Raw genomic sequence first — 27,047 nt, forward strand, 5'->3', positions numbered from 1 at the left:
TGCCATTAGTCCAAGTGATCAATTTCAGTTCACAATTGATCATAATGATAGGACTAAGAGTCAAAGTGATCACACAAACAAGACTAGTGTCTGCTAATACTAACTGATAGAATAAAAAAGGGAAAGAATGATCCAACACGGGAAGTGGGATACACAGCAGGCTCATAGAATGGCAGATGTCCTAAACAGAACTCTGACCTCAGAATCAGCCCTTAAGGCATTCGGATCTGGCTGAAGAGCCCATGAGAGTATTTCAGGCATGGAAAGCCAAGATGCCCTGGCAAAAAAAAAAAAATTTAATTAATTAATTAATTAATTAAAGAGCTCTGTGAGTGAGATCCCAGGGGAAAGAACGAGCCATCAAAGAAGGAGGTACCTTTCTCTGAAGGGAGGAGAAGACTTCCACTTTGACTATGACCTTGTCTACCTAAGATCGGAGTTGGCGAACTCAAAATGCTTCCATAGCCTTGGCAACTCATGACAAGAGCCTAGTGTGAGGGCCAGCGCTACTGCTCAATAGGCTAATCCTCCGCCTGCTGCTCCAGCACACCGGGTTCTAGTTCCAGTCAGGGCGCCGGATTCTGTACCGGTTGCCCCTCTGCCAGGCCAACTCTGTGCCATGACCCGGGAGTGCAGTGGAGGATGGCCCAAATGCTTGGGCCCTGCACCCCATGGGAGACCAGGAGGAAGCACCTGGCTCCTGCCTTAGGACCAGCGCACACGCCGGCCGCGGCGGCCATTGGAGGGTGAACCAACAGCAAAGGAAGACCTTTCTCTCTGTCTCTCTCTCACTGTCCACTCTGCCTGTCAAAAAATAAAAATTAAAAAAAAAATAAAAAAGAGCCTAGGGTGATTACTGATGCCATAAACACGAGTGTCAATTTGTTAAGTCAACAACAGGAGTCTCTGTGCACTTTCCTCCTCATGTAAGATCTCTGTCCTTAATGTGTTGTACAATGTGAATTAACGCTATTACTAGTATTCAAAAAGTACTTTGCGCTTTGTGTTTCTGTGTGGGTGCAAACTGTTGAAATCCTTACTTAATATATACTAAATTGATCTTCTGTTTATAAAGATAATTGAAAATGAAACTTGATGTGAATGGAATGGGAGAGAGAGTGGGAGATGGGAGGGTTGCGGGTGGGAGGGAAGTTATGGGGGGAAAAAGCCATTGTAATCCATAAGCTGTTCTTTGGAAATTTATATTTATTAAATAAAAGTTAAAAATAAATAAAAATATTTGTTGAGATAGTTATTTTAAAAGGATCTGAAAAACTCAGAAATACTAAAGAAGAGATATATTTTAAGCCCCTTGAGAGTTCAGTTTGAATTTTAGTTCTGTTGCTTGTCAGTGGATTTTGGAGGGCATTATACACTCAGCTTCAGTTTCTTCACCTTCAAAACAAAAATAAAATCTACTTCATGGGACTTTAGTGGAACTTAAGTAAGAACATGAATTTAAAAGTAGGCTAATGCATGGCAGATATTTGACAAACTGTTTTAAATATTATTATCATTATCACTCTAAGCCTTTCTACAGGTCACAATCTACTGTACTCGTTATTATTTCCAAAACAAATTTCTCCTTAATCTTTGGCAAATGGAAGGCTAACTGCGCTGCATTCATGTGTGAATTCTAATCAGGCAATTGTGAATTATTCCTTCTTTTACAAAAATAACATTTTCTTCCTATCCTTCCAGTATAACCAACAGAAAATTTTTTCTCCAGTAAAATTCAAGCCCTTCAGTAGGCTTTAACTCTCATATGAAAGTATTATGGAGACACATGGGCAAAAATAAAATGAAAGCAACATGGACAGAACTTTTAAAAATGGAGTTGAGGGGCATTCGGGAGAAATACCTATGCATGTCTCAAGCTTCTACCTAACTAGGTGAACTTTGGTAACCTCCACACATGGCTGCAGCCATCTGGAAGGATCTGATAACTACATGGTACCCATAGACCCCAGCTGATGTACATCAGCTCTTATTTTATGGACATTTTTTACTAAATGTATGTATTTATTCTCTATCTTCCACCTTTCACAAAGCTCCTGTTCTTTCTCAAAGAAGGTTCATCCAAAGAGACTTTTACCTCTACATAGCAAATCCATCCTGTTTGCCCATGGAAACACCCACTGTCATCTTCCTTCCTCTGAACACTGACTCAGAGGTATCTGAACCTGTGTCTCTTGGATTTTAGTTCCTCACACCCTCAAATTAATTCCTTTCACTTTTATAATCTCTGACCTTAAATCAGTCAAGCCATTGAGGAACTTTTCCTTCCCTATTCATTAAGAGACTAAGATTCTCTTCCTTTGACTACCTTAAAGAAAACACTTATTACCATAATAATAAATCATCATATTTACCACATGGATGTCCTGGCACAGAGTAAATGCCTATTGTCTATTTCCTTACTTCTGTCCTTTGGAACTGAAGAAACTGTCAAAGGTAGATTAATTGGAGAAAAGGCTCACAGAAGTGCCCCTTGCCTGGAGACAGTCACTTAGTGCAATTACCATGCAGCCCAAGAGAATGTCAAAGCTTATATATCCCTTTTTCTAATGGAAGAGAGAATGTGGGAATTAATTTTGAGGGATGCAGAGAACAGAGAAATGTTAGGGGAATGAGTGGCTATAGACTGAAATTAGCTCACAAAATGATTCTCTTTGGAATTTGAATGGACACAAGGGACACACATTATCTTGAAATAGAAGTCTGTCCAGGTGTGGTTATGTTCCTCAGTCTTATTTTCTGAGATAGTGAATGGCTTTTCAGGGTGGATATGGAAGGCGATTGTGTTCCCTTTATGCAATCTGGTTTTTATACACAAGAGGGAATTTCAGAGTCTCTCTTGGCACTTGGATGCAGGTATGGAAAGCAAGGCAAAGTTAGAGGGATATTGATTCTGAGCTGGATTTTAAGATTTTCGTTTAATTTCCTTTGTATCAAATTGTTCAGAGTGATAAAAACTGACATATTTTAGAGGTATCATTCTTGGAGTTCTAACAATACCCAAATGTGTTACTTTCACCTAAAATAAAAAATGCACTAATACAGTAAAATCTCTATATTTCCAATTCAACTACCAGCAATAAAGTTAAAATTCCCCATTTGTAAAGAAAATGTACATCCACAAAAGAAGTGTTCAATGGCAAATGTATCTATACCAAGAAGTGGGCTACACTGACACAGTTCTTATCACTTGGGAGACGTTTATCTGCATGACAAGGCAGCCTCTATGCATCATATATTTCCTCCTCCCACACTTTTCCACAGTCTGTCTCAACTGCCCCTGAGAAACGCCAAGCCACTGTTTTTACTCTAGCTTGTGATTGCCATCCACATAAGCATAATCACCTGGCAACTTCTCACAATTTTTATGGCACTCCTGTGTATATAAACATAATTAAAATTGTTTTTATACTGTCAATCATTTTATGTCATTTTAATTCATAGGCCAACCAAAGAACCTAAAATGTTGGAGGTTAACAATTTTTCCACCTTTCAAAATATACAAATAAAAATAAATACCCAGTATGAAATTAAATGAAGATCATCTAATTGAGAACAAGCACAGGCTGTGTATTCAGTGCTGGCTCTAATGCAAGGCATCCAGCTCCACCACTTGCATTTGGCACGGATTCAAATGAAGGCAAAGGATCAGAAAGCTTCATGATGAAGTAGAAAAGGCTGTGATTGGAGGGGTTGGCACGAGGTTGCTGAACTTGATTAGAATCAAGCACCCTATGTGACTGGTTAAGGGTATTCATTTGTTTTTTTGTTTGTTTGTTTTTTTTTTTTTTTTTTTTTTTTTTTGGATTGGTCTTAAGTTGGAAGAGGAACAAATTTAGAGATGCTGTCATATATTGATTAAGTCATGCTTATTTGGTACAGAGTTTGTAATTTGGCATTCTGAACTGAGTGTTCTAAAATGTGCAGATTAGTTTTGTTTTTATATACGGACAGATCAATATTCATTGGAATATTCAATTTTTTACTATTCTTCTGACATAGAAAGAAGACTCTTCAAAATACAAAAGAGTTTATTTGCATGCTGATATATAATTGTGGAAATGAGTTTCATAATCTACATACAGAATAAATATATTTCTGCATTGAAATTCAAGCATGGTTTTGAAAATATTTATGTTTAGATCTTATGTAATATAGGTGTATTATTATTGGTTAGATAGATATCTTTAATGTTTTGTGAGGAGTCTCAATTCTACTACATTGAATTAGAGATATTTTTAAATGATATTTTTAAAACCAATATAGAAAAATTCTTAGGCTATCCTAAGTAATAGAAATATAATATCCTAATATCTGTGTTTCTTATTCATCTACTACAGCCCCACAAACAGAGCAATTTTACTGTGAAATTGCTTTTTTACTGGAAAATATTCAATCTGATATTTATAATAATTGATTTATTATACAAGGTCTTTGGAATCAACTTGGTTAGATGGATCAAAAATCATTATCCTTAGGAAAGGGTCACAGCAAACCATAAAGTACATATGAAATATTTTCACAATAGAGAAACGATTATCTAGGACATGCTTTCCTTGCATATTAGCTTTACTTTGGGTGAAAGAGTTTTTGAAGAAGCATCATGTTATTGCTAGGAAGTTGCAAACAACTTCTGAGAGTTGTTGGGATTAATGACTCTGCTGTAAACACAACCAAATGGTTGTCCATAACTCAAATATATGGCCTCCCTTAAACTACTCACTCACTGACTTCTTTCAGTAAATACTTAATGAATGCACAGCAGAAGTCTAGACCAAGGATGAGAGCTCAAACACAGCCTTTGGACATGAGAAAATTTTGCCTACGCTGTGTACTGAAAGTCAAACCAACATTTCAGAATCAGAATATTTCAGGTACAAGTGTTGATTTCAGTCTTGCTTTGAACAACCAGAGCCTGCAAGTGCACAGGTGAGATAAGCAGCTGGGGCACAGAAAGGTTCGTCATCTTCACCACAGTTCTGACCTCTCCCCAGTGAGACTGCCTCTCTCAATTGTCCTTTCCAGGGACAACCACTGTTTTTATGCTAAGAGAAACATATTTTACACCTGTGTCCATACAGAATTGAAAAGCAGAGGTGAGACCAACAGTGTATCACATATTAAGAAATAGAGAATGATTACTCTCCTTTTTAAATGTTTCCCTTTTTAATTTAAACTAAATATGCAAAGTCTTTGTAACAAAAAAATACAAAACCCAGTTCACTTCAATTATTTCTTTTTCTCACCTTTGCAAATTTTCTAGTGGGTGTCCTTGGTATGTATGTCAAGCACTATACTAGTTCCTAGGAATATTGTGAAATCATTGAGGAAGACTTTGATGTCATAGAGTTTATAATCTAGCAGAGATAGAACTATTAAGAATGCTAACAAAGTTAAACAAGCAATCACAGTAAAGCTCCCTGCTCAACTCATCAGAAGGAAAGAGATGCTCTTTAGTAAGCCATTGGAAAAGCATCGTGACCCACGTGTCCGGATCATGTTCATTTGAGGGTGTGAGCTTGGAGGCCGTGATACCTTGTATGCCTATTCATGGTAACCATCACCAGTTCCCACACTGCTCTCTATACAATCATCCACCCAACTGGATTGCACCCTCCTTTGTCCAATTTGTGATGAGCAAACTCCCCTGCACTGCCACCTCCTTTCTGAAGGTCCTCATCACTGGCTGACCTTCTCTGAAGCCTGTCTTCCTTTCATGGAAATTCTTCCACTGAATTGCTCTCAACAGGTCGGCACAGTGAAGTGATAGATGCACTCCTTTCTTCTCATTGACACCTGCGGGTCATGAGTCCCCTCCCAAGTGCCACACAGGCCCTCTTCTGAGGGAGTTCATCTTCCCATGCCATCCTTCATGCCATCCTCCCTTGAGTCCTGATTACTGTCTATTGCACTACTTTTTATCATTTACTGAAGACATCTCTAAGGGCAGACCATTCCTCCCTACCTCATTATCATCAGCAGCTATTTCAACATTGGCACAGATGAATGGGCCATGAGCTGATCTCTCCGTTTATTTCATCTCTTTGTTCATTTCATTTCTACTGTACCTTAGAAATCTATTTCTACACTTGGCTTTGATTTTGTTGGAAATAGAACCAGATCTAAAATACAGACTTCAGATATTACAGTTCCCAACACTTCTCCAGCCTCCTTGCTGTAAAAGTCTTCTTATTAGCTTTTTCCCTGTTTTATTTCTCTTTTCTGTCCAGTTTGATTATATCAAAGCTGTTACAGTCACTATTTGCAAACACTTTCAATTCTGTTGATCCTTCTTCCCTCCACTGTATATTCAGGAGAATTCTTGTTGAATTTTAACCTACATCATTTTACTTCCTGTAATTTAGTACCTGAATATTTCTAGGGAAAAGAAAAAACATTCAGATGGACATATAGTACATAAAAAATCATAATCAATGAAGTGCCATGATGTCTCCTTTGTATATTTATTTTGTTGTATTCTGACATAATACACTGTGTCCTCTCTCCATAGTCTCAACTCCATTTTCCTAAGTATTAATGACTTACTTACTATTTTATTCAGACAGCTGAAGACATCAAATATAACATATTTGGCAGAGATTGCTTTCAAGAACACCATATCCATTTAATACTTGTTTTTAATAAAAAAAATTCCTTTCTTTAGATGATGAACGTCCAGCTTTCTTGGAAACTAGATGTGATCCTATATCTTGGTTCTGGCCAGGCAGATATAAATTAAATGCTACATGGTATCTTTCACATGGAAGACACATTTGATGACATAGATGTAGCCTTATTCTTCTCTGACAATTATTGCCTGGAATTCAACAAATAGGTTTTCGTGTGCTTTACATTAACAGCCAAAAACTTCACCAAGAAGAGAAAGGGCAGGGTAAGAAGGAATAAAAGGCATTTACTATATACTGCGATGAACAAGCTTTTAGGATCCTTTTAACAGATTATTTTAGTGGAGCGGGAGAATTAGAACCCACTGCTGTGTATAGAGTGAGTGACAAGAGAAGAACTAAAATGACTTCTTTAGCAACATCTTTCAAGCAACTTGATTATGAAAAAGATGAGAGGGGATAGCATCCTGACACAGCAGGTTTAAGCTCCAAGTTTGATACCAACATCCAACATCAGAGTGTCAGTTCAAGTTCCTGGATGCTCCTCCTCCAATCCAGCTCCTTGCTAATGTGCCTAGGAAAGCAAAAGATGGTGGCCCAAGTACTTGGGTACTTGTGTTATTTGGGAGACCCAGACAGAGTTCCAGGCTTCTGGCTTCAGCTTGGTCCAGTTCTGGCTCTTGTGGCCATTTGGGCAGTGAAAGAGTAGAAGGAATATCTATATCTATATCTATATCTATATCTATATCTATATCTCTACATCATTCTCTATCTCTGTTTATATCTAAATCTATCTATATCTATATCTACATCTATACCTATCTCTATCTATATCTATCTATCTCTATATTTATATCTATATCTATATATATCTATATATATCTATCTCTATCTCTATCTATATATATATCTATCTCTATCTCTATCTATATATCTCTCCCTTTCCCTTTCACTTCCTCTCTTTCCCTCTCTCTATCATTCTGCTTTTTGCATAAATAAGTAAATATTTTTTACAAAAAAGGGATGGGAGAGATTGAGGTAAATTAAGGAAAAATTGGTAATTAAGTAAGGTTTTTCATGTAAATATTTGACAACTTCACTTCATGTTTTTTCACTGAAGGGATAGCTACTGATTTGAACAAGTGAATCTATCTAAAGGTGACCACATGGAGGATTAATATTCTCTCAAGTCCTCTTCTGTTCTTCCAGCCCATAACCAGCCTGTCCTTCATCCTTGTTATCTTTGTAACCTGACATTGTTTTAGTTTTCACTCCTGTGAAGTGGGAATAATATTAGTGCCTGCAGCAAGGGTTGGTAAAGATAACAGATGCTATGATTCATTTTCTATTGGGCCTGGGATTGATTTGTTTACTCTCAGATCCTGACCTGATGCCCCTTGCCCTGCCCTGTGCCACAAATATCTGACTTCCCATCTCCTCAGCTCCCTTATCCATTTGTGTCTAATTAGGTTCAACATTCTGAATGCAATTACTGGACACTATGGCAAGAGAAAAAAAGAAGTCATCTCTCTCTCTCTCTCTCTCTCTCTCTCTCTCTCTTCTCTCTCCCTCTTTCAGCTCCACGACGGATTTCAATAAGAACTGCCTCTCCTACATGATTTGAAATACCCCAGAGTCCCTCAGCCCCCAAACTATGGCAGCATCATCTTTCCTCATTTGTATTTATGAGTGATAAGTCAGCTTTCAGCAGTTGCTAAGCAATAGATTGTCTATTTCCACTTAGCTTTTCCTTGCTTTTATCACATTTACAACTGGTTTTCCATTTTAAACTTCTGTTTAACTACCTTATGTGGGTCTGTCTTCCTGACTTTGCTATAGGTGATACAACTCTCATCATCATCATCATCGCCATCATCATCATCACCATCCCTGTCAGAATGGGTCTGTCAATGGGAAGTGATTAAATGCAAAAATAATTGCTTCAGAAAATAAGAGATCAAATGGAGAGATCAGGTAAGAGGAAAAGGCTGCAATTGGAAAATGGAAATCTCTTTATACTGAAAGGGGAAAGGGAAAAAAGCATTCATGTAGGTTAATGGTCAGTTCGGTTTATTTTGTATTTTATGGTTTATTTTGAGGTAGTCTTCATCCTGGGCATGTTTGAGGCAGCTGAGACCTTAACAAGGTAGTGAGTCTCCAGAGAAAGGTGGTTGAATCTTGTGTTATGTAAACATCCATAGAGAGAACATGGGCCGCTTAGGTCCCAGAGTGCACAGCATCAGCACAGTGCTATCTATGCAACACAAAGTGCAGCAAAACAAAGAGTTGCAAGGAATGTCTAGGCAGATTGGAGATTTGCAAAAACTCCCCAAGCACAATGTGTTGGGGAGCAACCCTAAGATTTCCTTCTGCCAAAAAGTAGTACTGTAGAAGAAGGAGATTAGCTGAATTTAGTGCTTCAGATGAGGATAAGGGATATTTGAGTAACAATCTGTATAGAACAGGCACTGAGAAGCAAGTAAAACATGGCATCACTCTGCAAACAAGTGTGGACAGAGTGCAGGTAGGACTATTCATCCAGCTCTTCCCTTTGATGTCTGGGAAATATGTGAGACCCAGGGAACTTCGAATCAGTCCCTGAAAGCGGGCAGGGAACAGTGAAATAATCATGATCACTGTTTGGAAAGCCTATTGGAATAAACTCAGTATAGCAAATAAATATAATTTTAGAACAATAAATTTATATCCATTACAAAACTGAATTAGTAAAATAAGATATCTTCCTCTGACTAGTAAATAAAAAGCTGAATTTTCCTATAAGATCAGTTTTTGGACCCATGGCAGAAGAGTAAGTACTTCATTAAAGATATGAGTGGACATATTTTTGGTCAAAAAGAGGAAGCCAAGATGAAAAAAAAAATTGATGTTTTCAAAATGCTCAAAAGCTATCTTTGAATAACAGATCAGCAGGCTGAGCTTACCCAGAGAGTAACCTCGAAATTATGTCAATGAACTCTAGAATTTTGGTTCTTTCGTCTTCCCGCTTGTAAAAGATCGCTGTGCTCATAGAATTAATTTTTAAATTACACATAAAGAATCCTCAAATATTTATATTAGTTTCTTTTCAATGGGAAAAAATGGAGATATGCACACACTTGGAACTAAAACTCCAACAGGCTAAAACAGGATGCAGATTTGTACCAGAATCTAGCAACAGCAGGACAGTTTGCACTGAGGTTCCTTAGCTTAAATTTTTGCATTGTTGTTTTCTCCGTATTTTCAGTTGAATGGTCAAATAATAAAATTTTTAAATAATAATAATGTGTAAACATTTTTGGCCAAGCTTAACAATAGCATTTGAAGCCAGATAAGGTTTTCCACATACAATGATTCACCCTTCTTTGGTATCTGGTCAAAACATACTTTCTTATAGTATATTTTACTTTTAGTATATTTTACTTTTTTTAGTATATTTTAGTAAATTTACTTTCTGCCCTCCTTCAAAGAGAAAAAATCACACAGTCCTGGTGAGGGTGAACATGGAAATAAGGAGAAAGGATTCATTTTTTGCGTAACAAGTTGTTCACAAGTTGGGGTCACTCAGCAGCTACCTTTCAACATGGAGCATGCATTGCCAACAACTGTAAACCAAACTGTGAGATGTCCTATTGTACATGACAACATTCTTACCGTGGAAATTAAGATGAAGAGTTGGATGAAGAGACTTGATTGTGGAGAACGGAAATAGTTCTTTAGTGTTCATTGCATGTGGCAACAAATGTAGTTTAAGTGGTTTTTTAGAATGCATGAGTTTTCTCTCTTCACAGAATGTGTGTTTTGCATGAAACAGTAAAAAAAAAAAAAAAAAAAAAAAAAAAAAAAACTGAGGAGAAAGCCAGTGAATGTTTCACATACAATTAGCTAAATTTCCCAATAGTAAGATTCATGTATCAGGAATTCCAGCTTTGGATGGTGACACTCCTTTAGCGGTGTCTTCCTGGTGCTGCTCTCCAGAGTCCTCCACCACAGTTCATTGAGTATTGGGCCACAATTCTCTAAACATATTTATGTGATGCCAAATGTGATTTTCACCAAAGGAAATTGCCCAGCCCAAGAATCAGAGATGGTTCTCCATTCAGCCCACTTTCTTCAAGCCTTTGAACCAAAAAGCAATAAAAGAGTCTCATTTGGTAAGTAATGGAAAACATTATATTTCATGATAAAACACTGATGCTTTATAAAGCTCAGGAAAAAATTCCCCTGAAACTGTAAAGATGGTGCTAGAAGCCCCAAGCTGTCTATTGGATGCCCTTGGTTTATTATCCTTTGACAAGGAGAGATGCTTTGGGAGACTTAGAGCTACATAGTCTGTTACTCTAGAATCTGTGAGCCACTGCTTTCACAGCCTAAATAATTCAATAACTTTGCCTGACTTGGCCCATTAACACTCGGTGCTCCCTGGAGAAGCCATGAGCCCTAACCCCTCAAGAGGTATCACTTGCTCAAAAAATTGGAACTCATGTCCTAGACCCAGAACCCCATGAAAGGGGCCAACGGGCTGTCAGCTGTGCCAATTGTTAATTCATAAAAGCTTAGCTGTCTCTTTGCAAAAACCAGCAGGCGATACCTATATCTCCTGTCTGCTTTTCTCACAGTAGCCTGGCTCTCAGGAAAAGAGAAAAATATCTTCCTGTGTGTCAGTCTGTGCACAGCAATAAGTGCATAGTCCGTTATGACACTGCAAATCAATGAGGAGGGGTGCAAACACAAGGCTGGTGATGGCAAATGGCCTAAGGTAAACTGACAGGACTGAAGATAGTTTTTAATGTCGCAGTGAAGAGAGAAGGGAATTGTCTCTTCTCCAAGAATCTTGGGTTACAGAAATGATGCAGAATGCGCCCTTGTGTTGCTTGTCTGACCTGCGCTCCCATAAAAGGATAATATTCTGATTATTATGCCTAAAAATCTAATACTGAGTACTTTTAGAGACTTCATAACACCCTGGCTCTCTGAGGAACGCAGAGCCTGTCAAAAGCAGCGGCAGCCACGGCCTCGTGCCCCTGCAGCAGAGGCTGGCATTTCAGCCTGCTTGGCATTCAGCCCCACGGCGTTCTGTGACGCCTGCCCCGGAAAGAGAGCAGCGCAGGGTTTCCAGCAGATTGCTGTCGCACTGATTTATTAACTGCTTTCTGTCCAATGGTTATGTCATCACATTCATCACGAGTGATGACGCAGGGAATAATTACCATCCTATACTGATCGCAGAAGTCGTTGGAAATATGCAAGTAATCGTCTTTTACTATTAACAGTCCTCATAAGCCAATTCTCTCTCCTAGGACTCTGCCCTGTAACAGAGATTGTAGAGCAGTTTCTGGAGTATCTTTGAGGGTAGCTGGGTGTTACTGAATGGGGAGCAGATCGAACATCAGCAAGCTCCCATTTGGTGTGGTTGACGTGCTTATGTTTTCTTGATCACAGAATTGACTCAGGGGGCATCACTAGCTCCTGCAAAAATACTTGTAGCCAAAATATTCATTATGAGTCATCCTAAGAAACTGAATATTTTTAAAAATGCATTAGACCTATTTAGGAACATGTCAAATTGATTAATACCACCAATGAAAACCACTTAGCCAGAAATCAGTAATATTTTCCTTTACAATATTACCTCAACCCAATGTTGAATCACTTTATGAATGGATGCATGCATATTATATTGATATGGGGTGGCTCACTTTTAACTGACAGGAAAATAACATGACTAGGAAATGGTCATAGGATGAAGTTGCTGTCAGCAGACGTTTAAGCAAACAATACACACCTTTTTTCTTGACTGGTAAAATTATATTTTCATATGGGAAAATTATATTCTTTAATAATTATTTCTATAATGTAGAATTTTCTGGTACTTGAAAAATCTACATTTGAAACATCTTTTTGCCTGTAGATTAGTAGTATTTCTGGAAATTAGATATCCAGCAGACTTTTCTGCCTCTTGATTTCTTTATTGTATTATGAATACATTTTCCTTCCTGGTTTATAGATAAGAGAATGAAATATATAACACACACTTGCATTGTCCACTTTAGTATTCTAAAACATTTATAGGCTAAGCATATAAAGTCAAGAATACTCCCAACTCATGCATTACCATGAGCTGTTATGATTCCTGTTCCTGAAAGTGGCCACTGGAACCACTCAGACCTCTGAATGGCAACACTGTAGCTCATACCATCCTTGGATGCCACTAGCCTCACAAAGGCGTTCTGCCTCCCTTCCCTTCCCTTTCCTTCTCTTTCCCTTTTCCTTTCCCCTTCAACCTCCCTTTCATTTTCTGCACATGTATTGGGTAGGCACTGGGTTTGTTTTTTTTTTAATAGAATTTTTATTTTCATTTTCATTTTATTTAAAAGAGAGACAGAGAAAACAATTTCCCATCTGATGGCTCCATTCCCACATATCTCAACCAGCTCGACTGTGCTTGGCCCAAGTCTGGAGCCTGGCACTCAATCTAAGTCCCCACAGGTGGCAGGGACTCAAGAACTAGAACCATCATCTGCGGCAGCCCAAGCTGGAAGTAGGAGCAGAACCAGGACTCACACCAGGCACTCTGATATAGCATCCCAAGCAGGCTCTTAGCCACCATGCCAAACACCTACCCAGTTCTTTTGTTATTAACACAATTTCTTATACTCTTCATTTTTACCAAAAGATTTATTTATTTGAAAGGGAGAGTGACAGTGAGACAGAAGGAGACAGACAGACAGAGATCGCCCATCTGCTGGTTCACACTCCAAATGGCTACTACAACCATGACTGGGCCAACCAAAGCCAGGAGCCAGAAACTCCATCTGGGGCCTCTGTGGGGGTGCAGAAGCCCAAAGATTTGGACCATCATGCACTGCTTCACAGGTGCAATAGCAAGGAACTGGATCAGCCAGGACTCATCATTTCAATGGGATGCCAACTTTGTGACAACACTTAACCCAATACACCACAATGCTGCCCCCTGGTTTTTATTTTTGTAATTTGTTTAATTGTGAGATCATAGTTTATTTTAATGATTAAGACACTTGAAAAATCAATTTCCCTCTGTAATAACACCAGAGCTCTAATTCCACGTGGAATTATGGCTTAGGAATTTCTATTCCCTACTTCTTTCTTTTCTTTTTGTTTTCTTATTTTGAACAAAATTCTTAAAGAAGTAACAAATAAATGCATCAAATCATATTGCATAAAGCCTTCTCCTATGTTTGTATTCTCAATGAATCTCGTATATCTGTCTAAGAAAATGACAGATTATATATGAATATAAGATTACTTTAAAAGATCTTGGAAAAAATAATTTAAGTATGAGTGAAAAATTTTAAATCTATCATAGATTTTTCATAATGCTCATCTCTCATGGATGGATTTTGAATTATTTTTGCCATACTCGTCTTTTAATTTCAATTTGCATTAACTTCCTGAGGGTTCCTTGTATAAAGTGTACAAATTATGAAGACACATAGTTTAATTTTACTCACAGATTTTTATTAATTTGAATGCTTCTGCCCTTGCTAATATTGGCAAATATATTGCTTTATGAAATTACATGAAAACAAACTCTTCATAATTATTTTCTTCCCAAGCTAAGACAACCATCTTCTTTATATCCAGTATGTTTCTCATTATTTTTTTTATTGAAACTCCATAATCAGGTACATTGTAGGATCTCAAAAGCAGTATAAATCATTTTGGTAAAGTGTTATATGATCTAGTAGGTATAAAAATGGTTTACATTACATAGTAAATGTTAACTAATCTTCTTAAAATAATGGATTACATTCATTTGTTATTTCAATAACATAAAATTTCCAAATGTTTGATATCCTATGTTACTTATAACACTAATATTGTACATAATTCCTAACAAAATTGGATTTCTAAGGATTAAAATTTTAAAAACTAATATGTTCTAATACCTATTAATATTGTATACTCCACCTCCTCCTAAGAGAAAGGTGTTTTTTTGTTTTTGTTTTATTTGGTTTGGTTTGGTTTTGGTTTTTTAAGGGAATGATGGGGGCCGGTTCTGTGGCATAATGGGTAAAGCTGCTGCTTGCAGTGCCAGCCTCCAATATGGGCACCAGTTTGAGTCTCAGCTGCTCCACTTCAGATCCAGCTCTCTGATATGGCCTGGGATAGCAGTAGAAGATGGCCCAAGTCCTTGGGCCCCTGCACTCACATGGGAGACCTGGAAGAGGATCCTAGCTCCTGGCTTCAGGTCAGAGCAGCTCCAGCTATTGTGGTCAGTTGGGGGGTGAACCAGCAGATGGAAGACCTCTCTTTCTCTCTTTGCCTCTCCTCTCTCTCTGCAACTCAGACTTTCAAATGAATAAATGAATCTTTTTTAAAAAATGAATTTGCTGACAGTCATTACAACTTCATTCTTGAAATAATTTCATTACTTGTTCTCTAAGAAGTTGAGTCAACAATTTATTATATATGCATATATATAGATATTTTTCTGATAATAACTGTCATTTTTCTAGTAATGTAAGTAAATTAAATGTAAGTAAATTAAAATAATTAACTTGAGAAATTGTTAAGGCTTTGGTATTTTCAAGCAGCTAAGTTTTTAAAAATTAAAATAAAACTTAGACAATCATTTTCACCTTCGTTATAGTAGAACAGAATGACAGAACCATTAAATCCTAGCCTGTACTTCCAGTAGAAAGACTTAATCAGAGGAACAGTGACTCAATAGGATTGAGAGCTTTATTTTTAGCTTGCAATCCAAGCAAAGTTAATGTTTCACATGCATGATTTTAGGTGTTGTCTTCTTGTTTCCAAAGGACAAAGGGTCATAACGGTCATTAAAAAGAATTCCAGAGCAGGAAAACAAAGTACATTCAAGATAGAGAAAAAAGGATTAAGGTATTTGACAGTGTCAAAGCAGCCAACAGTGAGAAAAGTATTGAACTATGCAAAACTCACTGGAGAAGGTGGATCCAAGAGCCTGACTGGAGGAATTGTACAGAAGGGCTTCAAGAGCCTAAATGAGCAATTGACCATGTCAAAGTGTAATGAATGGGATTCTTGAAAGACATCAGTGAAATCATGGTAAATTTTGACTGAATCAGAATAAATATTTTCCTTCATTTTTATTAAGAATTGTAAGTTGACTAGCAAAACAGAGAGAATTGTGACTTACTTTGTCTATCTATTGTTATAATGATGCATTACTTCAAAAAATATATATCCCATCCTACATTATGATTTGGTTATCCTCCATAAACCTGTTTGTTACTCATAAGACACCTAAAATGCTGAAAAATATTTACAAATGGTTTATATATAGGCAACTGAGTTGAATCTATTATGAGTTTTTAGAGTCAAGTGAGCAAAGAGAAGTGGTACTACTTACAAAATCCTGTCACCGCAAAACTCATTTCTGTTTGGATCCCTTACAACACCAAAAGAATATGATTGATTTTGGTAAAAGAAACAATGTGAATAATAAATGAAACAAGAAATGTGCATAGACAGTGATAACAAAAAAGTATAATTATACTCGAGTCTAATTATTGCATTGAATATCCCCCCAAGTAATTGTATTTTTTTCTTCTTATGCAAGTCTACAAATTGATCTTGCAAATGACACCACCTTATACAAAATTTTGAAAAGGAGAAAATGTTTAAGGAATCTGCCTTCCATGGTTGAGAATTTATTCTTTTTAAATAACTATTGGCAAAGACACCAAGTGCAAACTGGCCAAATCAACTGTGTTATGTGATATGAACCAAATAATTCACTCAAGACTTCCATGACTGTCTTTTCATTCTTGCCAAGAACGTCATTGCTTGGTGATCAGCATTTCTGACACCTTCCTAAGAGGAAACAATACAGCATGAAGAAAAAGATCTGATACTCACCTAGAATTCAATGGGCTCAGCTAAATGCTCTGTTCCAAAAAGAAAAATTTGGTTTTTTCTGTCAGTAGTAAAGAGACTCAAGTTTGCGTCCATCTCTGGTTAATCAACTTTTGACAAATTATCACTGCATTTAACTTCCACTCGAGCCAAGCAAGTTTAACTTCTTAACCTTTCATGACAAAAGACACACAAGAGTTGAGCTGCAGTGTTAGGAAGAACCAGCATTCCTTTATGTGCAATTAAGGGAATTTCTGAAATAGTTAACTATTGTTGAATTTATTTATTCATTTATTTATTTGCATGCATCTCATGACAACATTAGGAACATAGTAATTTTTACTACCGTATCCAGCCTCCCATCCACTCTCCCACCCCTCTTCCTTTTCCTTTTCCTGTTCCCTGTCCAGTTTTTCACTAATATCTATTTTCATTTGTCATTATATTCAGAGTATTAATACTATTCTAGGTAAAGAGTTCAATCCCTAGTCTGAGAAAGAAGAAAAAAAAAAAAAACTGTTCTTCAACAACCCACAGAAGGGCTGTCCCAAGCTATTGCATCTTGAAGGTGATTTCATTTTTTTTTCCCCTTCCTCATTTCTCGTCCTTCCTCCCCTTTCTTTCCTTGTATAAACTTAATTATCCTTAAAGAGCCCAAGAATGCTGTTTTGTGAGTTCTTAAACATTAGTATAACTTATGAGACATAAGAATATCCTCCACTTAATATGCTAAAAGGAAGTGCTTCATGAGAACAAGTTTTGCCCATAAGTCTCATGATACAACTCTTTAAGGACAGAGGTCCTGCATGGGAAGTTAGTGCACACTGACACATTGTTTATTTAACAATTAACACACTCTTACATATTGTGTTAGTGACCTGAGGCTCTTAACATGAGCTGCCTAAGCTGTGGAAGCCTTTTGGATCCACTAGCTCTACAAGGCCGTAAGCAAAATGGAAGTTCTCTCCTCCCTTCAGAGGAAAGTACATCCTTTTTTGGTGGCTGTGGTGGCTGCTTCTTTCCACTGGGGTGTCACCAACAGAGGTCTTTTATGTAGAACACTTTTTTCTATGGTGTCTTGGCTTTCCATGCCTGAAATTTTCCCCTGGGCTTTTCAACCAGACCATAACTACTTAAGAGCTGTTCTTACTCTAGGGATTGATTTTAGCTCTTTGTCAAAGATAAGTTGGTTGCAGATGATTGGATTGATTTCTGATGTTTCTATTCCTTTTCATTGGTCTACCTATCTGTGTTTGTACCATACCAGGCTGTTTCAATTATAAATGCCCTTTAGTGTGGGCTCATCCTGTGAGACCCACACTGTTGGGATGGTGGAATGACGGCGTTCTTCAACAAGAAGAACCAGAGACAAGTTTCAGTGAACATGTCCATTTATTAAAAATCAAGCATAAACTTTTATGGGTCAAGCAAAAGGGGAGTGGCTAGTTCACGGTAACACTAATTCTGTAGGTTGAAGCCAATACTGGTGCCTCTATGCTTCTCTAATTAACTTGAAGGTCGTGTAGCCTAAGTAGCCTTCCAGGTGGTCCTCATGGGTCTGGGCCATACCCCAGAGCTGTTTACTTGATTGACATTTACAATGCCCTTCAATAGGAAACAAGGGTGGGGGAAATGTGCCTGGGGCTCCTGCTGCCTGTCAGCAGTCAGGTTATAGGGTCCTTCCCAGGAGGCATGGTGTGTCATACCTTCTTAACCCCCTGCATGGGCTAGGCTGGCAGCATCCAGCCAGGCAAAGGATCACCCATACTGTAGTATGTCTTGAAATCTGGTATTGTGATGTCTCCAGCTTTCTTTTTGTTGTATAAAATTACTTTAGCTATTTGGTATCTCCTGAGTTTCCATGTGAATTTCAACATTGTTTTTTCTGTATCTGAGAAAAATATCTGGTATTTTGATAAGATACATGTCACATTGATCTGTAAATTGCTTTCAGTGGTATGGACATTTGATATTGATTCTTCCAATTCATGAACATAGAAATTTTTCCCATTTTTTTTATCTTCTATTTCTTTAATGTTTTGTAATTCTCATCATAGAGATCTTTGACATCATTGGTAAAATCTATTCCAAAGTATTTGATATTTTTAGTAGCTATTGTGAATGGGATTGATCTCAGAAGATCTTTCTCAGCCATGGAATTGTCCCTGTATACAAAGGTTATTGATGATTGATTTTTGTGTGTTGATTTTATATCCTGCTACATTTCCAAGCTCTTCTTTGAGTTCCAATAGTCTTTTATTGGACTCTTTTGAATCCTCTATTTATAGAATCATATCATCTGAATATGGGATAGTTTTATTTCCTCTTTCCCAATTTGTATTGGTTTGATTTCTTTTTCTTGTCTAATGGCTCTAGCTAAAATGTCCAGGACTAGATTGAAAAGCAGTGGTGAGAGTCGGCATCCTTGTTGGGCTCTGGATCTCAGTGGGAATGCCTCCAACTTTTACATGTTCAATAAGATGCTGGCAATAGGTTTTTCATAAATTGCTTGATTGTGTTGAGAAATGTTCCTTCTATTCCCAATTTTCTCAAAGTTTTCATCATGAAAGTGTGTTTTATTTTATAAAATGCTGTCTCTGCATCTATTGAGATAATCATATGGTTTTTGTTCTTCAATTTGTCAATGTACTGTATCATACTGATTGATTTGTGAATGTTGATCTGTTCCTGAATACCAGGGATAAATCCCACTTGGTCCAGGTGGATGACTTTCTGATGTGCTGTTGGATTCAATTGGCTAGTATTTGCTGAGGATTTTTGTGTCTGTGTTCATCAGGAAGATTGGTCTGTATTTCTCTGTTGTGTGTTTTTCAGGTTTAGGGATTAAGGTGATACTGGCTTGATAGAAAGAATTTTTAGAGGATTCTGTCTCTCTAAATTGTTTCAAATAACTTAAGAAGAATTGGAGTTAGTTTTTCTTTAAATGTTTTCTAGAATTCAGTGGGGAAGCTATCTGGTCTGGGCTTTTCTTTGTTGGGAGGGTCTTTATTAATGATTTGAGTCCTTTCTTGGTAATGTGTCAATTCCACCATCTTGGAGAACAAAGAAGCACTATACAAAGACTTTAGGTTGTGTAAAAGAGAAATAGCCAGCATTAAAGGAAAGAAAACTGATCAAAGAATGTGAAATTATGATCTAAAGACTGTTTTTGTAACATGAAGAAATCAGTCAAGTTCATCAAATAAACCAGAGATTAGTGAAAGTCCAGGAAGAGAAAGAATGACAGCTGTTCATGGATTTGACAACATGGAAGTCAAAGTCATTGTTGACTGCAGCAAGAGCAGAAGACAAATGGAGCCAGGATCAACAAAATTCACTCTACCTGCCTCCAAAGATGGAGAGCTGCAAGGGTCAATGCAACATCCCTGAGCTACTTTCCAAAAAGAATTAAAAAAAAAACATATACTTTTATATATGCAAAGTAGATCAAAGTTTTTAATTTCTTAGTTCATATATCAAAACTAGAATCCACATTGTTTTATGTCTGCTGTTTTATGTCTGATGTATTTTAAAAACATAATCTACCTTTCAGTTTGCATTGTCACATAATTGTCCTTAAAAATAAACTTATTCGTACTCTAATAATATTAGAGAAGAAAAAGACTATGACATGAACCTGATAAATATTAAATTTAAAAGATAAATAGAGGAGCCAGCACTGTGGTGCAGCATGTTAACACCAAGGCCCGCAGAGCCAGTATCCCATATGGTGCTGGCTCAAGACCTGGCTGCTCCACTTCCGATCCAGCTCTCTGCTATGGCCTAGGATAGCAGTAGAAGATGGCCCAAGTCTTTGGGCCCCTGCACCCACATGGGAGACCCAGAGGAAGCTCCTGACTCCTGGCTTTGGATCAATACAGCTCCAGTCACTGCAGCCATTTGGGGAGTAAACCAGCAGATGGTAGATGGCTCTCTTTCTCTCTCTGCCTCTCCTCTCTCTGTGTAACTCTTTCAAATAAATAAATAAATCTTTTTTAAAAAAGGAAAATAAAATGAAAAGCAATAAATATCTAAACTAAGGGAATTGCAGACATTTTGAATTTCCTCCCCTCATTTGCTGATAAAGAAATTAAACAGGGGCCGTTGCTGTGGCTCAGCAGGTTAATGCCCTGGCCTGAAGCACAGAAATCCTATATGGGCACCAGTTCTAGTCCCAGCTACTTCTCTTCCAATCCAGCTCTCTGCTATGGCCTGGGAAAGCAGTAGAAGATGGCCCAAGTCCTTGGGCCCCTGCACGCACATGGGAAACCTGGAAGAAGCTCCTGGCTCCTGGCTTTGGATCGGTGTAGTTCCAGACATTGCGGCCAATTGGGGAGTGAACCAGCGGATAGAAGACCTCTCTCTCTCTCTGCCTCTTCTTCTCTCTGTGTAACTATGTCTTTCAAATAAATGAATAAATCTTTAAAAAAATAAATTAAACACCCAAACTGATAGCTTTTATAAGCCCAGGATAGTCCAAAAATAATAATATTATTTTCAGTATTCAAATAAAAATCCTCTAAATTAAATAAATACTAATCATTATTGAACTCAGAAATTAGTCTTCTATTTTTCTGCAAACTTGAAAAAATAGCCACATACCACTTGTCTCTATCTGTTTAAGCTGCTATAGCAAAATATCACAAGCTGTATAATTTTTAAAATTTATCTATTTTATTTGAAGGAAAGAGAAAAAGAGAGAGAGATCTTCCCTGCTCTTGTTTACTCTCCAAATCCTTGCAACAGCTGGGGCTAGGCCAGGCTGAAGCTAGAACGCTATAATTCAATCTGGGTTTCCCTCATGGGTGAAAGGGGTCAACTACTTGAGTCATCACCTGTTGCCTCCCAGGGTGCACGGGAAGCTTGAATAAGGAGCAGAGTCGGTTCTCAGATCCAGGCCATCTGATTGGAGAGGCAGATCTCCCAAGCAGCATCTTAACTGCTATACCAACTGCCTACCCCAGCTGGATTATATACAAACAACAGGAATACATTGTTCTCAGGTCTGGAACCAGGGAAATAAAATGTCAAGGGATCAGCAGATTCCATTGTTATGCCCAGTTCAGTCATCCCAAAGACCACCAAGGAGCCGATACCGCTGTAAAGCACACAAGAGTTTTATTGCAGGTCCGGCCTGGTCTCTCAATCAACACTGACGCAGCGGGTCTGAATTGAGAGCCCTGACCCTTCAGTTAACAAGGTTTTTATAGGGTTTTCAGAGACATTCTATACATCATGGTATCATTTAGCAAATCATCTCATCCCGCAGGAAATTCAAAGGGCATTTCTTAGAATTGATTCGTGCATCCAGTGGCAGGAACAGACCTACCAAGGGTGGTTGGATGGCTTTGGGGTTGATGCCTTTTGAATTGATTGGCCAAAGCGTAGGGTCCGAGCTGATGGGGTGTATGTGCCGATCTGCAGGGTCTCGGGTAGCTATCAATTACCTTATCTGCCCTGAGAAGACACCAGGAACTCTAGGTGTTTCTCTGTTATCTGCTAATCGGCTGTTGCTAGGAGAGTTTATCACAAGGGGGGTTCATTTATTTACTTTTAGGAGCTTCTGGCTCAGAGTTCAGGGCCTGGTCAGGCCCAAGTTACAAGATGGAGGCCTAATAAAAATAGTCACATCTTGATCCAGGCTCAGGTCTCACACCATATCTTGCTCTCTGCTTCAAAGATGTCTCATTGCTGGGTCCTCACAGGCAGAAGAGTGAGAAAGCTGCCTGTGACTTCTTTCATTAGCAGATGAATCCAAATAATTTCCCAAAGGTGCAACCAACCTGTTAATGTTATATTACTAATATTAAGGCCCCACTTCATTAGATTCTCCCCTCTCGGTTAGATTTAGACGAGATCGGGCGCGTTCAGGGTGGGATGGCGGTAGACAAGTTAGATTCAATATATAAATTTTAGGTGGACACATACTTACATTAAGACAACAGCACGGAACCAGGGCTGTGGCATAGCAGGTAAAGCCACCACCTACAGTGCTGGCATCCCATATGGGCACCATTTTGAGTCCCTGCTGTTCCACTTCACTTCAGATCCAGCTCTCTACTAGGGCCTGGTAAAGCCATAGAAGGTGGCCCAAATCCTCAGGCCCCAGCACATGTGTGGGAGGCCCAGAGGAAGCTCTTGGCTCCTGGCTTCAGATTGGTGCAGCACTGGCCATTGCAGCCAATTGGGGAGTGAACCAATGGATGGAAGACCTTTCTCTTTCTCTCTGCCTCTCCTCTCTCTGTAACTCTGATTTTCAAATAAATAAATAATTTTTTTTTAAAAAAGACTACAGTACCATCTAAATTGTTCTTAAGGGCTGATTTCACAAATTGCCTGCCACAAATTGATCTTGTTTCCTATTAGACTATAAAGCTATATATAAATATATATGTGTATTTATATACAAATATACGTATGTATCTAGAAGTATATATGCACACATATATATTATATGTAATACATACCCATGTATATGAAATATCTCAGAGAAATACTTCAGTGTACTCCGGTGACCTGGAATTTATCTGGTTTTCCTTCTTTGACCAGAAGAATGTGAGCAGTGAAACCTGGTGATTTTCTAAGTACTATAGCTGTTTTTTTTTTTTTTTTTTTTTTTTTTGACAGGCAGAGTGGACAGTGAGAGAGAGAGAGACAGAGAGAAAGGTCTTCCTTTGCCGTTGGTTCACCCTCCAACGGCCGCTGCGGCCGGCGCATCACGCTGATCCGAAGCCAGGAGCCAGGTGCTTTTCCTGGTCTCCCATGCGGGTGCAGGGCCCACAGCAGAGAGCTGGCCTGGAAGAGGGGCAACCAGGAAAGAATCCGGTGCCCCGACCAGGACTAGAACCCGGTGTGCCGGCGCCGCAAGGCGGAGGATTAGCCTAGTAAGCCACCGCGCTGGCCTGTACTATAGCTTTTGACAAATTAGCATTTTGGTTTTAAATAAGTTCTGTCTCTGTGTTTGGTTTCTCTTTTCTCACTACTGTGAGAATGGCAGCTTGTTTTTATACATTTTGAATAGTTCTTAGGTGGACTCTCAACAATCAAATGTGGTAATTTATAGGAACGGATATGTCTGACTTACTGGAGCATTACTTTGCATTACTTCTCATTTTAACAAAAAAGTGTAAAGAGAATACTTAAGAAAATTCTTATTTTCTAGAACATACTTTTCAATTTTAAGAAAGGGACCTAAAATATGCACCTATTAATATAAGCTGTTTCCTCAAGAAATTATGTTTGCAAATATTTATGAAGAATATATTATTGAAGTAAGGAAAGAAAAAAGGATACACACACACAGACACACATACACAGAACATTATCCTGATCCTATGACCTGGAAATCTGTGTTAAAAGATTAGGTCCGGGCCGGTGCCTCGGCTCACTAGGCTAATCCTCTGCCTTGTGGCACCAGCACACCGGGTTCTAGTCCCGGTCGGGGCACCGGATTCTGTCCCGGTTGCCCCTCTTCCAGGCCAGCTCTCTGCTGTGGCCAGGGAGTGCAGTGGAGGATGGCCCAAGTGCTTGGGCCCTGCACCCCATGGGAGACCAGGAGAAGCACCTGGCTCCTGGCTTCGGATCAGCGCGGTGCGCCAGCCGTAGCGCACTGGGCGCGGCGGCCGTTGGAGGGTGAACCAATGGCAAAGGAAGACCTTTCTCTCTGTCTCTCTCTCTCTCACTGTCCACTCTGCCTGTCAAAAAATAAAAAAATAAAAAAAATTATTAAAAAAAGAAAAGATCAGGTCCTGCAGTAGTAACTGGGTTACCTTTTAGCAAATAGAAAACTTGCTCTGCTTTGAATATATCTTATGGCCATCAAAACTGATTCTGATGTTTAATTCTTCAATACAGCAGTTCAGGGAGGTAGACCTGGTAGGAGGTCATGAAAATTTCACCCCCATTAAGGGGTTAATGGAGTTCCCCCAAGAGTGGGTCAGTTATCACAAGAGTGGTAGTTGGAAAGCGCCTTGACCCCCACCTCTCTGTACTTGTTCACTTGCCCTGAATTGAAACAGCATGAGGCCCTCAGCAGGAGACAGATATCAGCATCACGCTCTTAGGCTTCCAGAACCAGGAGACAAAATAAACCTTTTATTTATTTATTTATTTATTTAAAGATTTTATTTATTCATTTGAGAGGTAGAGTTACAGACAGAGGGAGAGACAGAGAGAAAGGTCTTCCTTCCATTAGTTCACTCCCCAAATGGCCGCAACGGCCGGAGCTGCACCCACCTGAAACCAGGAGCCAGGTGCATCTTCCTGGTCTCCCATGTGGGTGCAGGAGCCTCAGGACTTGTGCCATCTTCTACTGATTTCCCAGGCCATAGCAGAGAGCTGGACAGGAAGAGGAGCAGCTGGGACCAGAATTGGCACCCATATGGGATGCCAGCACCACAGGTGGAGGATTAACCTATTATGCCACAGCACTGGCCCCAATAAAACTTTCCTTTACAGATGGTCCTGTTTCAAGTATTCTGTTCAAGCAACAGAAAACTAATGTAAAACCCCTCTTAAGTTTCCTCAAAAGCAAACTGTAGTTAAACATCATACTCCTCACATTGTGTGAAGATAATAAATACCTCATAAACATATACTGTTATATTCATATGGCATATAGATTACCATGAATCTTTTAATGTCTCTGCTGAACTTAAGAAAATAGGGAACAAGATTGTTCTTTAAAGATTTATTTATTTTATTTGAAAGGCAGAGTGAGAGAGAGAGAGAAAGAGATATCTTCCATTTGCCAGATCACTCCCCAAATTGCCGCAATGGCCATGGTAGGGCCAGGTGGAAGCCAGGAGCCCTGAATTTCATTTGGGTCTCCCATGTGGGTTCAGGAGCCCAGGAACTTGGGCCATCTTCTGCTTTTCTAAGATCATCAGCAGGGAGCTGGATCAGAAGTGGAGTAGTTGGGACTTGAACTGGCCCCATATGTGGTGCTAATGTCATAGGCACTGGCTGTACTGGCTAAGCCACAACATGAGCCCCATTAAGACCTTTTTACAGAAATCAAATTAATGCTGCATTTGGGTAACCCAAACATAAAATACTATCACATGTATTCTTGACTGATCTCAAATTTTAAAGCAATACTAATATCTTTTAAGCAGATAGAGCCAAAGTTTGTTTCAGATAATGTTGAAATGGAAGCAGATTTTTAAAATTTATTGTTGTTGCAGAGGTGGGCATTTAGTCTAGCAGTTAGCATGCTCACATCCCATATCAGAGTGCCAGGGTTCTACACCCAGGTCCAGCTCTCATTCTAGCTTCCTTTTAATACAGATCCTGAAAGAGGTAGCATTGATGACTCAGGTAGTCAGATTCCTGCCACCCTTTCAGAAGGCCTGAGTTGAGTTCCCAGCTGCTAGCTTATGTCCAGCCCAATTCTTGCCAATGTAGGCATTTGGGTTCTCTCTCTCTCTCTCTCTCTCTCTTTCTCTTTCTCTCTCTGTCTCTCTCTCTTTCTCTTATTCTCAAATGAATTATAAAATAGTATTACTAATACAAACTCACATAACAGTTTTTATCCATAGTTCTTTCCTAATTTTGCTTCTATCTTCAGAGGTAGCTGTAGTAGGTAGATCCTAAGATGGCTCTGTAGTAGGTAAATCCTAAGATGACTGCAGTAGTTTTCACTTCCTAGCCTTTCAGGTTTCATGCCTTTGAGTAACCCCTTTCCTGTGAGTATAATGTACTTCTACCAGGATTTTACAAAAGTGGTCAGGTGTCACTTCCATTATTAGGCCACTGAAGGAAAAGAACACTTTCCCGAATATCGAAATGTTCAGGTAGAGTTCTAACCTCATAGCACTATTATCACAAGAGCATTGGATCAATAGCCATCATCTAGTTAATTGCTCTTATTTGAAAGAAGAACAACTAATAGAGTATCTAAAAGGTAATCTATTGGAGTGAAATTGACATTTTGAGATTCAATAATTGTTTATAGCCCTTGTCTCTACTGTTGAGGAATAATGTCTTTTTCTTGTTACTGTTTTTGAATGCTTTACTTAGTGTAGGGTTAATCTTATGGGTATAAAGTACACTGAAAGTAAATCATTGTAAAAATTAAAGGAGGGAATAGGAGATGAAGAAAGAAGATGGTGGAGTATGGGCAGGCGGGAGGATAGGATGGGAAATATCACTATATTGCTAAGTCTGTATATATGAATTACATGAAATTTGTTTACTTTAAATTTAAAAAAAAGAAAACAAAACTTCTCTTATCTCCTTAGACCGACTAAATGCTTGCTGCCTACGTAGAATAAGACTCTAGTTTGAGCCTCCAAGTTACCAGGAAGACTGCAAAGCTTATCTTCCTAAGGATCTACATTTTGAGAAGAAATGAGACCAGGATCTCTAGACTTCTCATGGCTTTAGACAAGATACAGGGGTTATGTGTGACCTGGAGAGCTTTTGTTTGTATAACAAAGACTTGGAGTAAGGAAGACACCCTTTTAAGAGAGAGAAGGAGAAAGTATAGTAGGGTTCTCCTCTCCCTTTGCAAACATAGGGCAATCA

The 27,047-nt window shown here is 38.6% G+C and overlaps 1 long non-coding RNA gene across 1 annotated transcript in view; it reads right to left on the reverse strand.

Moving 5' to 3' along the window:
* Positions 1-1,486: 1,486 nt before the first annotated feature.
* The window catches only part of LOC127483301 (uncharacterized), a 31,445-nt gene continuing 5,884 nt past the window's right edge, over positions 1,487-27,047 (reverse strand). The window contains exons 2-3 of the long non-coding RNA XR_007909475.2: positions 16,524-16,692; positions 1,487-10,760 (exon numbers count right to left, since the gene is read on the reverse strand). This is a non-coding gene — a long non-coding RNA (uncharacterized lncRNA). The remainder of the gene's footprint in view (positions 10,761-16,523; positions 16,693-27,047) is intronic.

This window comes from Oryctolagus cuniculus, chromosome 8 (genome assembly GCF_964237555.1).
Source record: "Oryctolagus cuniculus chromosome 8, mOryCun1.1, whole genome shotgun sequence".
Lineage (NCBI taxonomy): Eukaryota > Metazoa > Chordata > Mammalia > Lagomorpha > Leporidae > Oryctolagus > Oryctolagus cuniculus.